This window comes from Triticum aestivum, chromosome 7B (assembly GCF_018294505.1).
Source record: "Triticum aestivum cultivar Chinese Spring chromosome 7B, IWGSC CS RefSeq v2.1, whole genome shotgun sequence".
In the NCBI taxonomy this organism is placed as follows: Eukaryota; Viridiplantae; Streptophyta; class Magnoliopsida; order Poales; family Poaceae; genus Triticum; species Triticum aestivum.
In genome coordinates, this window is record NC_057813.1 from 704030180 (window position 1) to 704046580 (window position 16401).

Consider the following 16401-nt stretch of genomic DNA (forward strand, 5'->3'; position numbering starts at 1 on the left):
TCATGGTTAGCTTGTGTTAGCTTTCCTTGTACTAGTCCGGTTAGATTAGGTGTGTCTGTATTGGAAGTCTTGCACGAGTCGGATAGCTAGCTCGTGCGTGAGGCCGTGTGTATATATATACACCAGGTCGCCTGAGTTTTTGTAACGAAGAGAGAACACCAGAGAAGGAGAAAAAAAATAAAGAGGAAAAAAAGAGGGCACGACAAGGGCCTTTTGGCTATCAGTTTTTTGTGTGCGTGTTCATCGTAATTTGATGTCATCGATCCTGAGGGCAGAGTTCCAACAATTGGTATCTAGAGCAAGGTCGCAGTGAAGCTGCGCTTGCCCCGGGGTGGCGACCCTGCTAGCGCCTCGGGGCAGGCAATACAGTCGCTGATGTAGCGACGAGGAGTGAACGATACAGTCGCTGGTGCAGCGACGAGGAGGATCAGGCGGTAGTCGTTCGGTGGAGCGACGGTGAAAAGGTGGTGAGCGTGTTGTCGCAAGCAAGGTGACAGGTGATTGTCGTTCGGCGGAACGACCTGGAGGGAGACGACAGGGTTGTCGTCGGCAAGGCGTTGGTGATTGTTGATGATTATGGAGGTGCCAAAGTTGCGACACGAAGGAAATCATCGAGATCATCACTGGGGGAGCGAGGAAGAGGCGACAAAGTTGCGAGCTGTCGTCAAGGTGTGCACATGAGTTCTTGTAAGGTGCGGCCAAGAGCTCAGGTGTGTGAGACTTCTGTTGCAGTTGAGATGCGTCATTGGCAGAGGAGAATTGAGATATTGGGCGGATGGAAAAAGGAAATTGTGCCTTGTGTTTCCGTTCGTGGTCGTGGAATTCCGGCGAGTTCATATACGGTGGAGATGAGTTGCACGTATATGGCGAATCGTGTTGCTGCTGGACAGGAGGCGTCGTTTGGTAAGTTGTGTCACCAACGACAATGATAAAGAAGATGTGGCGGGTGAAAAGATGTGCCTCCCCGTGCACAAGCAACCGACGTAAAAATGAAGATCAACGTGAAGATGGACGCGACCGGTTAAGTCGAGTTCCTGCATGAGGCTATGTGTTTAGTCTGCATGTAGCACGCTAAGATGCGGCAGCGTGGCTGGTAGTCCGGGTAATCGTTGGTTTCAGTTTTCAAGTCGGCACAAAAGTATGATGGTGATGATGTGGTGGCCATCATTGCAAGGAGAGAGAAGCTGTGGTCCGGTAAGTCGCGTCACCGGAGGAAATCGATGGGACAAGATGAAGAGGTGATCGTCTGCGTGTCTCGTTGAGTAAAAAGCGTCGGATGTTTGGATTAGGGGGTGAATGTTGGAATAATCCAAACATTATGGTAGTTAATTTGGCAAGTACAAGTTATACGTGTGTGAGGTTCTAGTCTAGTTCAATTAGGATTAGTACTAGGGTGATCAGCGCAGCCGGTAATTAGGAAAGTGTGCGTCAGTGTGACGGCTTGCGTGCCATGACCTAGTCGTGTCCTACTATAGTAGTAGTAGTTGAGATCAGATTAGGATTCATGGTTAGCTTGTGTTAGCTTTCCTTGTACTAGTCCGGTTAGATTAGGTGTGTCTGTATTGGAAGTCTTGCACGAGTCGGATAGCTAGCTCGTGCGTGAGGCCGTGTGTATATATATACACCAGGTCGCGTGAGTTTTTGTAACGAAGAGAGAACACCAGAGAAAAGGAGAAAAAAATAAAGAGGAAAAAAAGAGGGCACGACAAGGGCCCCTTGGCTATCAGTTTTTCGTGTGCGTGTTCATCATAATTTGATGTCATCGATCCTGAGGGCAGAGTTCCAACAATTGGTATCTAGAGCAAGGTCGCAGTGAAGCTGCGCTTGCCCCGGGGTGGCGACCCTGCTAGCGCCTCGGGGCAGGCAATACAGTCGCTGATGTAGCGACGAGGAGCGAGCGATACAGTCGCTGGTGCAGCGACGAGGAGGATCAGGCGGTAGTCGTTCGGCGGAGCGACGGTGAAAAGGTGGTGAGCGTGTTGTCGCAAGCGAGGTGACAGGTGATTGTTGTTCGGCGGAACGACCTGGAGGGAGACGACAGGGTTGTCGTCGGCAAGGCGTTGGTGATTGTTGATGATTATGGAGGTGCCAAAGTTGCGACACGAAGGAAATCATTGAGATCATCACTGGGGGAGCGAGGAAGAGGCGACAAAGTTGTGAGCTGTCGTCAAGGTGTGCACATGAGTTCTTGTAAGGTGCGGCCAAGAGCTCAGGTGTGTGAGACTTCTGCTGCAGTTGAGATGCGTCATTGGCAGAGGAGAATTGAGATATTGGGCGGATGGAAAAAGGAAATTGTGCCTTGTGTTTCCGTTCGTGGTCGCGGAATTCCGGCGAGTTCATATACGGTGGAGATGAGTTGCACGTATATGGCGAATCGTGTTGCTGCTGGACAGGAGGCGTCGTTTGGTAAGTTGTGTCACCAACGACAATGATAAAGAAGATGTGGCGGGTGAAAAGATGTGCCTCCCCGTGCACAAGCAACCGACGTGAAAATGAAGATCAACGTGAAGATGGACGCGACCGGTTAAGTCGAGTTCCTGCATGAGGCTTTGTGTTTAGTCTGCATGTAGCACGCTAAGATGCGGCAGCGTGGCTGGTAGTCCGGGTAATCGTTGGTTTCAGTTTTCAAGTCGGCACAAAAGTATGATGGTGGTGATGTGGTGGCCATCATTGCAAGGAGAGAGAAGCTGTGGTCCGGTAAGTCGCGTCACCGGAGGAAATCGATGGGACAAGATGAAGAGGTGATCGTCTGCGTGTCTCGTTGAATAAAAAGCGTCGGATGTTTGGATTAGGGGGTGAATGTTGGAATAATCCAAACATTATGGTAGTTAATTTGGCAAGTACAAGTTATACGTGTGTGAGGTTCTAGTCTAGTTCAATTAGGATTAGTACTAGGGTGATCAGCGCAGCCGGTAATTAGGAAAGTGTGCGTCAGTGTGACGGCTTGCGTGCCATGACCTAGTCGTGTCCTACTATAGTAGTAGTAGTTGAGATCAGATTAGGATTCATGGTTAGCTTGTGTTAGCTTTCCTTGTACAAGTCCGGTTAGATTAGGTGTGTCTGTATTGGAAGTCTTGCACGAGTCGGATAGCTAGCTCGTGCGTGAGGCCGTGTGTATATATATACACCAGGTTGCGTGAGTTTTTGTAACGAAGAGAGAACACCAGAGAAAAGGAGAAAAAAAATAAAGAGGAAAAAAAGAGGGCACGACAAGGGCCCCTTGGCTATCAGTTTTTCGTGTGCGTGTTCATCGTAATTTGATGTCATCGATCCTGAGGGCAGAGTTCCAACAATTGGTATCTAGAGCAAGGTCGCAGTGAAGCTGCGCTTGCCCCGGGGTGGCGACCCTGCTAGCGCCTCGGGGCAGGCAATACAATCGCTGATGTAGCGACGAGGAGCGAGCGATACAGTCGCTAGTGCAGCGACGAGGAGGATCAGGCGGTAGTCGTTCGGCGGAGCGACGGTGAAAAGGTGGTGAGCGTGTTGTCGCAAGCGAGGTGACAGGTGATTGTCGTTCGGCGGAACGACCTGGAGGGAGACGACAGGGTTGTCGTCGGCAAGGCGTTGGTGATTGTTGATGATTATGGAGGTGCCAAAGTTGCGACACGAAGGAAATCATCGAGATCATCACTGGGGGAGCGAGGAAGAGGCGACAAAGTTGCGAGCTGTCGTCAAGGTGTGCACATGAGTTCTTGTAAGGTGCGGCCAAGAGCTCAGGTGTGTGAGACTTCTGCTGCAGTTGAGATGCGTCATTGGCAGAGGAGAATTGAGATATTGGGCGGATGGAAAAAGGAAATTGTGCCTTGTGTTTCCGTTCGTGGTCGTGGAATTCCGGCGAGTTCATATACGGTGGAGATGAGTTGCACGTATATGGCGAATCGTGTTGCTGCTGGACAGGAGGCGTCGTTTGGTAAGTTGTGTCACCAACGACAATGATAAAGAAGATGTGGCGGGTGAAAAGATGTGCCTCCCCGTGCACAAGCAACCGACGTGAAAATGAAGATCAACGTGAAGATGGACGCGACCGGTTAAGTCGAGTTCCTGCATGAGGCTATGTGTTTAGTCTGCATGTAGCACGCTAAGATGCGGCAGCGTGGCTGGTAGTCCGGATAATCGTTGGTTTCAGTTTTCAAGTCGGCACAAAAGTATGATGGTGATGATGTGGTGGCCATCATTGCAAGGAGAGAGAAGCTGTGGTCCGCTAAGTCGCGTCACCGGAGGAAATCGATGGGACAAGATGAAGAGGTGATCGTCTGCGTGTCTCGTTGAGTAAAAAGCGTCGGATGTTTGGATTAGGGGGTGAATGTTGGAATAATCCAAACATTATGGTAGTTAATTTGGCAAGTACAAGTTATACGTGTGTGAGGTTCTAGTCTAGTTCAATTAGGATTAGTACTAGGGTGATCAGCGCAGCCGGTAATTAGGAAAGTGTGCGTCAGTGTGACGGCTTGCGTGCCATGACCTAGTCGTGTCCTACTATAGTAGTAGTAGTTGAGATCAGATTAGGATTCATGGTTAGCTTGTGTTAGCTTTCCTTGTACTAGTCCGGTTAGATTAGGTGTGTCTGTATTGGAAGTCTTGCACGAGTCGGATAGCTAGCTCGTGCGTGAGGCCGTGTGTATATATATACACCAGGTCGCGTGAGTTTTTGTAACGAAGAGAGAACACCAGAGAAAAGGAGAAAAAAAAATAAAGAGGAAAAAAAGAGGGCACGACAAGGGCCCCTTGGCTATCAGTTTTTTGTGCGCGGGTGTTCGTGTTATTCTGATGTGATCGATCCGGAGGGCAAATATCCAACAAAATGATCAAAGCTGTTTGAAATGGAGTGCCTGCGCGCGTTTCTGAGACTTGAACAAATCACCCACACTATTGATGATTTCTGTCCTCCATTGTGCCGCTAAGGAGGCTATCCAGTAGTTTCGAGAAGGGCACTGAGAGATGCGGTCTCTCTGGAACTGGAATTGCGTTGAATGTCCCACCTGGAGAATTTGTTGCGATGGCTTGGAGACCCTATCACACAGGGAAGGCATACATTAGATTAATTCAGAAGCAATGATTTTGACTCAAACAACACTTAATTCATACATACATGGTTATATGTGTCGCCACCGACAGTAAATGTGTGGACAGGCACTTTGGAGATGAAGTTGTCGGTTCCATCAAAAAAGTCGCCCTTGTTTATCAATTCATCAGAGAAGAACAAGATTATGCCGTTGTGATAATCACGGTTTTTGAGCATTTTATGCGCCTCGGCAAGGCCTGATGCCATTTTTTTGCCACAGGTCATCCTGTGTCGTGCGAATCCCATGTAGCCAGTTTCCTTTGTCTCAGCTGGGTCGACTACTTTCATGCCCGACGTGTATGTATTTGGGGTGACATCGACGTAGACGTAACCCATGCAACTATCAGGAAAATGGGTCAGCTTCTCTTGCACCAACCAAAAGACCCCACTATCCACCGTGTGTCAGGCTGGGGTTGAGTCAGTGCAGTCAAAGGCATACACAATAACCACATCGAGTGGCTCCCTTCCTGCAAACCAGTATAGACAATTGGACATTCAAGCATCCTACTATATATATGCATGTTCTTGGTGATAACTCTTGATGAACTAACATATTTGATTGGAGGTTTGTACATAGATATACCTAAAATGGAACTAACAGGCCTCTCATCATCCTCTAGGGTTCCGCCAAGTAGGCTATCCAGTAGCTTGGAGAAGGATGTTGATAGGTTTGGCCTTTCTGGGACGGGGCTGGTGTGGAACTTCCCACCTAGAGAATTTGTTGCAATGGAGTGGAGAACCTGGTACAATATATACGAATAAATAAAATTTATTATGAGATGATCATCATTTATATGGATAAACACTAATCTGGTACATACATGGTTATATGCATCCCCGCCGAGGGTAAATGTGTGGACATGTACTTTGGAGACAAAGTTTTCAGTTCCATCAAAGAAGTCCCCCTTGTTTATCAAGCCATCAGAGAAGAACAAGATGATGCCATTGTGGTGCCCGTGGTTGCTGATTATTTTATGCGTGTCGGCAAGTCCTGATGCCATGTTTTTAGTACAGGTCATCCTACGGCATGCGAATCTTGTGTAGCCAGTTTCCTACGTCTCATTTGGGTCAACTACTTTCATGTCTGATGTGTATGTGTTTGGGGTCAAGTCGACATAGATGTAACCCATGCAACTTTCAGGGAAGTGCGTCAACTTCTCTTGAAGCAACCAAACGATCCCATTATCCACCGTGTACCAGGCTGGGGTTGATTCTGTGCAGTCAAAGGCATACACAATCACCACGTCTAATGGCTCCCTTCCTGCAAACCAGTATGAGCAATTGAATGGCATCCTACTATGAAATGTTCTTGGTGATCACTCCTAAACTAACAGATTGGATTGGCGTTCATATGTATATATACCCGAAACGGAACTAATAGGCCTCTCATCAACTTCTGGGGTTCCGCCAAGTAGGTTATCCAGTAGCTTGGAGAAGGATGTTGATAGATTTGGCCTTTCTGGAACAGGGCTGGTGTGGAACTTCCCACCTGGAGAATTTGTTGCAATGGAGTGGAGAACCTAGCATATATATTATATATAGGAATAAATAAAACTTAATTATGAGACGATCATCATTTGGATGGATAAACACTAATCTGGTACATACATTGTTATATGCGTCCCCGCCGAGGGTAAATGAGTGGGCAGGCACTTTGGAGGCAAAGTTTTCAGTTCCATCAAAGAAGTTCCCCTTGTTTATCAAGCCATCAGAGATAGAACAATATGATGCCATTGTGGTGCCCGCGGTTGCTGATCATTTTATGCGCGTCGGCAAGTCCTGATGCCATGTTTTTACTACAGGTCATCCTACGCCATGCGAATCTCATGTAGCCAGTTTCCTTCATCTCATTTGGGTCAACTACTTTCATGTCGGATGTGTATGTGTTTGGGGTCATGTCAACATAGATGTAACCCATGCAACTTTCAGGGAAGTGGGTTAACTTCTCTTGAAGCAACCAAAAGATCCCATTATCCACCGTGTACCAGGCTGCGATTGATTCTGTGCAGTCAAAGGCGTACAGAATCACCACATCTAGTTGCTCCCTTCCTGCAAACAAGTATGAGCAATTGAATGTCATCCTACTAGGAAATGTTCTTGGTGATCACTCCTAAACTAACATATTGGATTGGGTGTTCATATGCATATATACCTGAAATGGAACTAGCAGGCCTCTCATCTTCCTCTGGGGCCGCCAAGTAGGTTATCCAGTAGCTTGGTGAAGGATGTTGATAGGTTTGGCCTTTCTGGAACAGGGCTGGTGTGGAACTTCCCACCTGGAGAAAATGTTGCAATGGAGTGGAGAACCTAGCATATATATTATATATAGGAACAAATAAAACTTATTTATGATACGGTCATCATTTGCATGGATAAACAGTGATCTGGTACATACATGGTTATATGCGTCCCCGCCGAGGGTAAATGTGTGGACAGGCACTTTGGAGACAAAGTTTTCAGTTCCATCAAAGAAGTCCCCCTTGTTTATCGAGCCATCAGAGAAGAACAAGATGATGCCATTGTGGTGCCCGCGGTTGCTGATCACTTTATGCGTGTCGGCAAGTCCTGATGCCATGTTTTTACTACAGGTCATCCTACGCCATGCGAATCTCATGTAGCCAGTTTCCTTCATCTCATTTGGGTCAACTACTTTCATGTCGGATGTGTATGTGTTTGGGGTCATGTCAACATAGATGTAACCCATGCAACTTTCAGGGTAGTGCGTCAACTTCTCTTGAAGCAACCAAAAGATCCCATTATCGACCGTGTACCAGGTTGGGGCTGATTCAGTGCTGTCAAAGGCGTACACAATCACCACATATAGTGTCTCCCTTCCTGCAAACCAATGTGGACAATTGGTCACTCAAGCATCCCACTATAAAATGTTCTTGATGATCAATCCTAAACTAACAGACTGGATTGGACCTTCATATGTAGATATACCTGAAATGGAACTAACAGGCCTCTCATCATCCTCTCGGGTTCTGCCAAGTAGGTTATCCAGTAGCTTGGAGAAGGATGTTGATAGGTTTGGCCTTTCTGGAACAGGGCTGGTGTGGAACTTCCCACCTGGAGAATTTGTTGCAATGGAGTGGAGGACCTAGCATATATATAATATATAGGAATAAATAAAACTTATTCATGAGACGATCATCATTTAGATTGATAAACACTAATCTAGTACATACATGGTTATATGCGTCCCCGCCGAGGGTAAATGTGTGGACATGCACTTTGGAGATAAAGTTTTCAGTTCCATCAAAGAAGTCCCCCTTGTTTATCAAGCCATCAGAGAAGAACAATATGATGCCATTGTGGTGCCCGTGGTTGCTGATCATTTTATGCGCGTCGGCAAGTCCTGATGCCATGTTTTTAGTACATGTCATTCTATGCCATGCGAATCTCGTGTAGCCAGTTTCCTTCATCTCATTTGGGTCAACTACTTTCATGTCGGATGTGTATGTGTTTGGGGTCATGTCAATGTAGATGCAACCTATGCAACTTTCAGGGAAGTGTGTCAACTTCTCTTGAAGCAACCAAAAGATCCCATTATCCACCGTGTACCAGGCTGGGGTTGATTCAGTGCACTCAAAGGCATACACAATCACCACATCTAGTGGATCCCTTCCTACAAACCAATATGGAAAATTGGTCACTCAAGCATCCCACTATGCATGTTCTTGATGATCACTTCTAGACTAATAATCGATTAGATGTATTCTGATGTATATCACTAGTAGAAAATAGGGCATACGTTCGGGCCTGGTAATCCCATTAGTCCCGGTTGAGTCACGAACCGGGACCTAGGGGGTCATTGGTTCCGGTTCGTGAGGCCAGGCGGGCTGCCGGGCCACGTGGGGGCATTGGTCCCGGTTCGTCTGGCACCTTTGGTCCCGGTTGGTGGGATGAACCGGGACCAATGGGCTTCGCTCCTGGCCCACGACCATTGGTACCGGTCATTGGCTTGAACCGGTACCAAAGGGTGGCCTTTAGTCCCGGTTCATGCCACGAACCGGGACCAATGAGTTTCCTATATATACCCCTCGCCCGCGAGCAGAGCACTCCACTGCTCTGTTTTTTCAGGCCGGCGAGGGAAGAGCTCTGTGGTGCTCTAGCTCACCTCCTATGCACACGAGGTGTTCGATGAAATGCCCGAGCCACACTAGTTAAGCTTTCTCCTCTCGAAGCTCGACCTCCAAGCTCCATTTTCCTGGATATTTGTCTAGGTTTAGCGGTCCGTCATGTCCCATCCCCGTCTTCACCGTCGTCGATTGCCCCGCGCCGATCTCATCGCCGGCACCACCATGGTGAGCCTCTTGGTCTTATCTTCTTTCTGAAAGAAAGAAAATTCTTACTTGTATGATTAGATAGATATTTCTCTAATTTTCTTACTTTTATTATTGCTTCCTATTATATAGTGCGATGGTTTTGGTATCCGCCCCCGTCGGCCCTCGTCCTGTCTATGATTCGAATGTGGTATATATTATTTTTATAACTATTTGGCTCATTTATTGTTTATGACAATTATGCCGACCAACGTGACATAGATTTTATTTATCTAGGAGGTATGTGAACCGGAAATTCCAACCGACCCTATTGTCAAGAGGTTAAATTTAGTTGAAGAAGAAAACAATTTCTTGAAGGAAAAAAAATTGAGGAGGACAAGATGATATTGGAGTTGCATGTTGCGGATGTCGTCGGTGATCACAAGATCAAGATGGATTCAATGCGCTTGAAGATTAGAAAGATTAGAAAATATGCCATTCATACCGAGGCTTGGTATCATTATGCCATTGGATCAATTGTTACATTGGTTGCGATTATGATCGCATTTGTTTTCGCATTGAAATGTTTTACATAGTTTCAATGTATGGTTTAATTAATTAGATGCTCTAGAGAGCTATATGTTGTTCAACGAGAACTATGTATGTGCTTTGGTTTTAATGTGATGATGAAGTTCTATTAATTTGGTCACTTAATTATCTATTCATGATGTTCTGTAATGGTTTTTGGCACACTTAATTATATATATAATGCACGCAGATGAACCGGCAATGGATGTACGGTGACAGACACACCTCCGAGTACATTAAGGGCGTGCATGGTTTTCTCGAAGTGGCTGAGGCAAACAAGCAGAATGGTTTTATGTGTTGTGCATGCCCTATCTGTGAGAATATGAAGTCTTACTCTAACCGGAAAACCTTCACATCCACCTACTTGAGAAGGGTTTCATGCCACACTATAATGTTTGGACCAAGCACGGAGAAATAGGGGTTATGATGGAAGACAGCGAAGAAAAATAGTACGATGACAACTATGTGCCCCCTGAATACTGTGATGCTGCAACGGGGGAAGCTGTTGAAGATCAAGAGGAACCAGACAATGTGCCCGATGATGATCTCCGTCGGGTCATTGTTGATGCAAAGAGTCAGTGTGAAAGTGAAAAGGAGAAGGTGAAGTTTGATCGCATGCTAGAGGATCACAAAAAAGGTTTGTACCCCAAGTGCGAAGATGGCAACACAAAGCTCGGTACCATACTGGAATTGCTGCAATGGAAGGCAGAGAATGTTGTGTCTGACAAAGGATTTGACAAGCTACTGAAAATATTGAAGAAGAAGCTTCCAAAGGATAACGAATTGCCCGATAGTACGTATGCAGCAAATAAGGTTGTTTACCCTCTAGGATTGGAGGTGCAGAAGATACGTGCATGCCCTAATGACTGCATCCTCTACCATGGTGCGTACGAGGATTTGAACGCATGCCCGATATGCGGTGCATTGCGCTATAAGATCAGACGAGATGACCCTGGTGATGTTGACGGCGAGCGCCCCCGAAAGAGGGTTCCTGCCAAGGTGATGTGGTATGCTCCTATAATACCACGGTTGAAACGCCTGTTCAGAAACAAAGAGCATGCCAAGTTGATGCGATGGCACAGATATGGCCGTAAGAAAGACAGGAAGTTGAGAGCACACGCTGATGGGTCGCGGCGGAGAAAAATCAAGAGAAAGTACTGGGAGGAGTTTGCAGGTGACGCAAGGAACATATGGTTTGGTTTAAGCACGGATGGCATTAATCCTTTCGGGGAGCAGAGCAGCAATCACAACACCTGGCCCGTGACTCTATGTATCTATAACCTTCCTCCTTGGTTGTGCATGAAGCGGAAGTTCATTATGATGCCAGTTCTTATCCAAGCCCCTAAGCAACCCGGCAACGACATTGATGTGTTACTAAGGCCATTAGTTGAAGAAATTTTACAGCTGTGGATTGGAAACGGTGTACGTGCGTGGGATGAGCACAAACAGGAGGAATTTGACCTGCATGCGTTGTTGTTTGTCACCATCAATGATTGGCCTGCTCTCAGTAACCTTTCAGGACAGACAAACAAGGGATGCCATGCATGCACGCGCTGTTTAGATGACACCGAAAGTATATACCTGGACAAAAGCAAGAAGAATGTTTACCTGGGGCATCGTCGATTCCTTCCGACCAACCATCAATGTCGAAAGAAAGGCATGCACTTCAAAGGCAAGGCAGATCACCGGAAGAAGCCCGCCATGCGTACCGGTGATCACGTGCATGCTATGGTCAATGATTTAAAAGTAATCTTTGGAAAGGGTCCCGGCGGACTATCTGTTCCGAAAAACGCTAAGGGACACGCACCCATGTGGAAGAAGAAATCTATATTTTGGGACCTACCCTACTAGAAAGACCTAGAGGTCCGCTCTTCAATCGACATGATGCACGTGACGAAGAACCTTTGCGTGAACCTGCTAGGCTTCTTGGGCGTGTATGGGAAGACAAAAGATACAGCGGAGGCACGAGAGGACTTGCAACGTTTGCACGAAAAAGACGGCATGCCTCCAAAGCAGTATGAAGGTCCTGCCAGCTATGCTCTTACCAAAGAAGAGAAGGAAATCTTCTTTGAATGCCTGCTCAGTATGAAGGTCCTGTCTGGCTACTCATCGAATATAAAGGGAATAATAAATATGGCAGAGAAAAAGTTCCCGAACCTAAAGTCTCATGACTGCCACGTGATTATGACGCAAGTGCTTCTGGTTGCATTGAGGGGGCTTCTACCGGAAAACGTTTGATTAGCCAGTGAAGCTATGTTCATTCCTCAATGCAATCTCTCAGAAGGTGATCGATCCAGAAATCCTACCAAAGTTAAGGAGCGATGTGGCGCAATGTCTTGTCAGTTTCGAGCTGGTTTTCCCACCATCCTTCTTTAATATCATGAAGCACGTCCTAGTTCATCTAGTTGATGAGATTGTCGTTCTAGGCCCTGTATTTCTACACAATATGTTCGCCTTTGAGAGGTTCATGGGAGTCCTAAAGAAATATGTCCGTAACCGCGCTAGGCTAGAAGGAAGCATCTCCATGGGACATCAAACAGAGGATGTCATTGGGTTTTGTGTTGACTTCATTCCTGATCTTAAGAAAATAGGTCTCCCTCAATCGCGGTATGAGGGGAGACTGGGTGGAAAAGGCACGCTAGGAGGGGACTCAATAGTATGTAGGGACGGGCATTCTTGGTCTCAAGCACACTACACGGTTCTACAGAATTCTACCTTGGTGATCCCGTATGTCGATGAACACAAGAACATTCTGCGCTCCAAACACCCGGACCAGTGTGAGGACTGGATTACATGTGAACACATCAGGAGTTTCGGCAGTTGGTTCCAAACACGTCTCAGGTGTGACAAAACTGTTTCTGATGACTTGTACTCGTTGGCGAGGGAACCATCTTCGACTGTAATGACCTACAAAGGGTACGAGATAAATGGGAATACATTTTACACGATCTCCAAGATCAAAAGAGCACCAACCAAAACAGTGGTGTCCGCTTTGATGCAGCAACCAAGAGGGGAAAGGACACATATTATGGCTACATAGTGGACACATGGGAACTTGACTATGGAAATGATATAAAGGTCCCTTTGTTTAAGTGCAAATGGGTCAATATGTCAGGAGGCGGGGTACAGGTAGACCCACTATACGGAATGACATCAGTGGATCTGAACAATCTGGGGTACACAGACGAGCCATTCGTCCTAGCCAATGATGTGGCGCAGGTTTTCTATGTGAAGGACATGTCTACCAAACCGAGAAAAAGAAAAGATAGGGAAGCGGATACATCATATGATGAGTCAAAGCGCCACATAGTTCTTTCAGAAAAAAGAGACATCGTGGGATTGGAGGGCAAGACAGACGTGTCTGAAGATTATGAAAAGTTTCATGAAATTCCTCCCTTCAAAGTCAAGGCTGACCCAAGCACCCTGTTAAACGATGAAGATTATCCATGGTTACAGCGCAATAAGCAAAGAACACAAGCGAAGAAAAAGTGAAGACTTTCTATCAACAACTATTATGATGATGCCTTTGATGTAGAATATCACTGCAGTCACAAGCGAAGAAAACGAAGTGCATCCAGTTTTTATTGTAACCATCTCAACTTTTTAGCGCATGCTATGTGGGTGAAATGATGTAATCAATTAAAATATTCTGTTATGATCAACTAAAACAAAACTATAATATCCTTCAATAGCAAAAAAAAATCAACTAAAAAGCTTTTGTAAAACTCCAATAGAAAAAGGAATCAACTCAAAAAACTTTTATAAACCTCTAGTATTACTAAGACTAAAATTATATAAAATTTATGCAACCAAAATTATCATAAATTATTTTCTGTTCAAAACATTAGAAGCAAGAAAGAATTACCAAAATTATTTTCTGTTTTTTGAATATAATGATAAAGCACAGTAATATTAAACCGCGGGAAAAATAATCACTCAAAAATCTATGTTTATAGTAAAGTTATTCAAAAACTAGTGATTCACACAAATTTCAAAAATTTCAAATTTAAACTATTTAAAATGGAAAACAAATGGCACTAACAGAAAGTTTATATTTTTTTTACCTAAAAGCAAAAGGAAATAAAAAATAAAGCAAAAAACAAAAGAAAATAAATAATGCAAAAAACAGAAAAAAAACTGGGAAAATAAAAAATGCCACCTACTGGGCCAATACGGCCTGAATACGACTAGAAACCCTACAATGGGCCAGGATTCAGGCCTGCACAAGGCCCAGTAGGCCCAACAGGCATAGCAGTGACAATAGGCCTGTTAGCCTGCGATCGAGAGGAGCTCAAGAGGGGTGCGGCAGTGGGGCTTATAAACCACTGCGCGCCCCTCTCAACTAGCGAGGTGGGACTAAAATTCTGGCCATGGGCAGCACGAGGCCTTTGGTCCCGGTTGGTGGCACAAACCGGTAACCGAGACCAATGGCCACCTTTGGTACCGGTTGTTGGCACCAACCGGGACCAAAGGCCTCTGTTTCCCGCCCTTTGGGCTGCTGAAAAGAGACCTTTGGTCCCGGTTGGTGGCACCAACCGGGACTAAAGGTTGGCATTGGTCCCGGTTGGTGCCAGAAACCGGGACCAATGCTCTAGCTATATAAGCAGGACTTGTGAAATTTTCATCCACTTCACCGCCCTCTGCCCCGTCGCCTGCGCCCGTCGCCGTCGTCGCCCTGCCTCCGACACCATCGCCGCGCCGCCCCCGCTGTCGCCCTGTGCCTGGTCGTCACCGTCGTCGCCCTCTACCCCATCGCCCGCGCCCGTCGCCGCCGTCGCCCTACCTCCGACACCGTTGCCGCGCCGGCCCCGTCGTCACCCTGTGCCTTGTCGTCGCCGTCGTTGCCCCCACCGCCGTCGCCGTCGCCACCCCCACGGTCGTCCTCGCCGGCCACCCCCGTTGTGAGCCGTCGTCGTCGTCGTTTTTATTTAGGTTGTTAGTAGATATCGATTTAGGTTAGTGCATTTTGGGTTGTTAGTAGATATCGATTTAAAAAGAAAAGGAGAAAAAGGAAAATAATAAGAGGAAAGGAGAAGAAGAAGGAGAAGAAGAGGAGGAAAAAATAAGAGGAGGGAGTAGAAGAAAAAAAGTAGAAGAAGAAGGAAAATAGGAGAATAATAAAATATTTCTTATTCTCCTCTTTTTCTTCTTATTCTCTTTTTTGTTGTGCACTTGATATAAATTTGTTGTGCTATCCCTCTTCCTCCAATATGCACACACCTGTAAATCGATACACAAAAGGCTTATCAGCAACATCATCAAATGGACAATTATTTATCTATATTATCGTACCACCGGATCTTTAAGCATTAAATTGAACATGTTGGTGACAAACATGATTGTTCATACATCTTCAATAAAATTTGTGTCGAGTCGTGATAAATTTCAAAACCACCAGATCCCTTAATTACTTCTATGATTGTAACACCTAAACCATAGACATCAGTCTTGTCTGACATCTCGCTCCCGTGTATTGATTCAGGTGGCATGTTATTCCTGCATGGTATCAAAAAATGTTTAAGGGAACGGTCAGTGTCACCATTTGTTTGGTTAATATGAGAAAGAAAATCATGTCGAAATCAGTGAAACATTGCACTCACGTTGTCCCTGAAACTGAATCAACTTTGATATGGCTACGGCTTGCAGTGTAGATCCTTGACAATCCAAATCCGCAATTTTCGGTTTCATGCTCTTGTCAAGTAATACATTGGCAGGCTTTAGATCCAAGTGGAGGATCCGATTTTCACATCCATTGTGAAGATAAAACAAACCTTCACAAGTCCCCTTTTGTTGACACCAGATTTTGGCACGGTCAATAACTTATTTAAGATGGCCTCAAATGGAGAAGTGATCTTCACGAAAGAGTTTCGTATTGTCAATATGAACATCTTTGAAGTTTGGGTCATCGCAGTCCGATTTCATCTCGAAGGCCGAAACTATGCTCAAAGTACTAAGATCTTATATTAAGAGTACAGTTTGGCTGATTAAGCCCCTAAGATGACCTCAAATAGAAACATTATCTACACGGATTGTCTTCGTCTCGTCAAAACGATCGATTTTGATATAAAAATCGTTCCAATCCGAGTTAGTATGCAAAAGTTAGAGCCATCGGAATACAGCCCTATCAGGAGGCAAAAACTGGCGCGCCCCACCAGACACCCTGTCTGATGGGTAGCGCAAGGGATAGCCTGTTTTGCGCGACCAATTTGACCCTCAAGATGACCTCTGATCAAAAAACATTCAACATAAAAGTTGTTCGTCTCGTCGAAATGGTCAAGATTGCTTTTGGGCTCGTTTCCATCCGAGGTCGTTTACCATCACAAAAAAGACCCGCAAGGTGTAGCCAGTTCAAACCGAACAGTTTTGGAAAGTTCGGACAAAACCAATCCGAATTTGACTAGGGTTTGGACGTGAATCCAAGCCTTTTCCTTGCACGGGAAGTCCAGCCGCCTCTTATATACCTAAGGGGTGACGGCCGATTGAAGA

The 16401-nt window shown here is 45.8% G+C and overlaps 1 pseudogene; it reads right to left on the bottom strand.

The window, feature by feature from the left end:
- Positions 1-166: 166 nt before the first annotated feature.
- The window catches only part of LOC123158535 (uncharacterized), a 28122-nt pseudogene continuing 11887 nt past the window's right edge, over positions 167-16401 (bottom strand).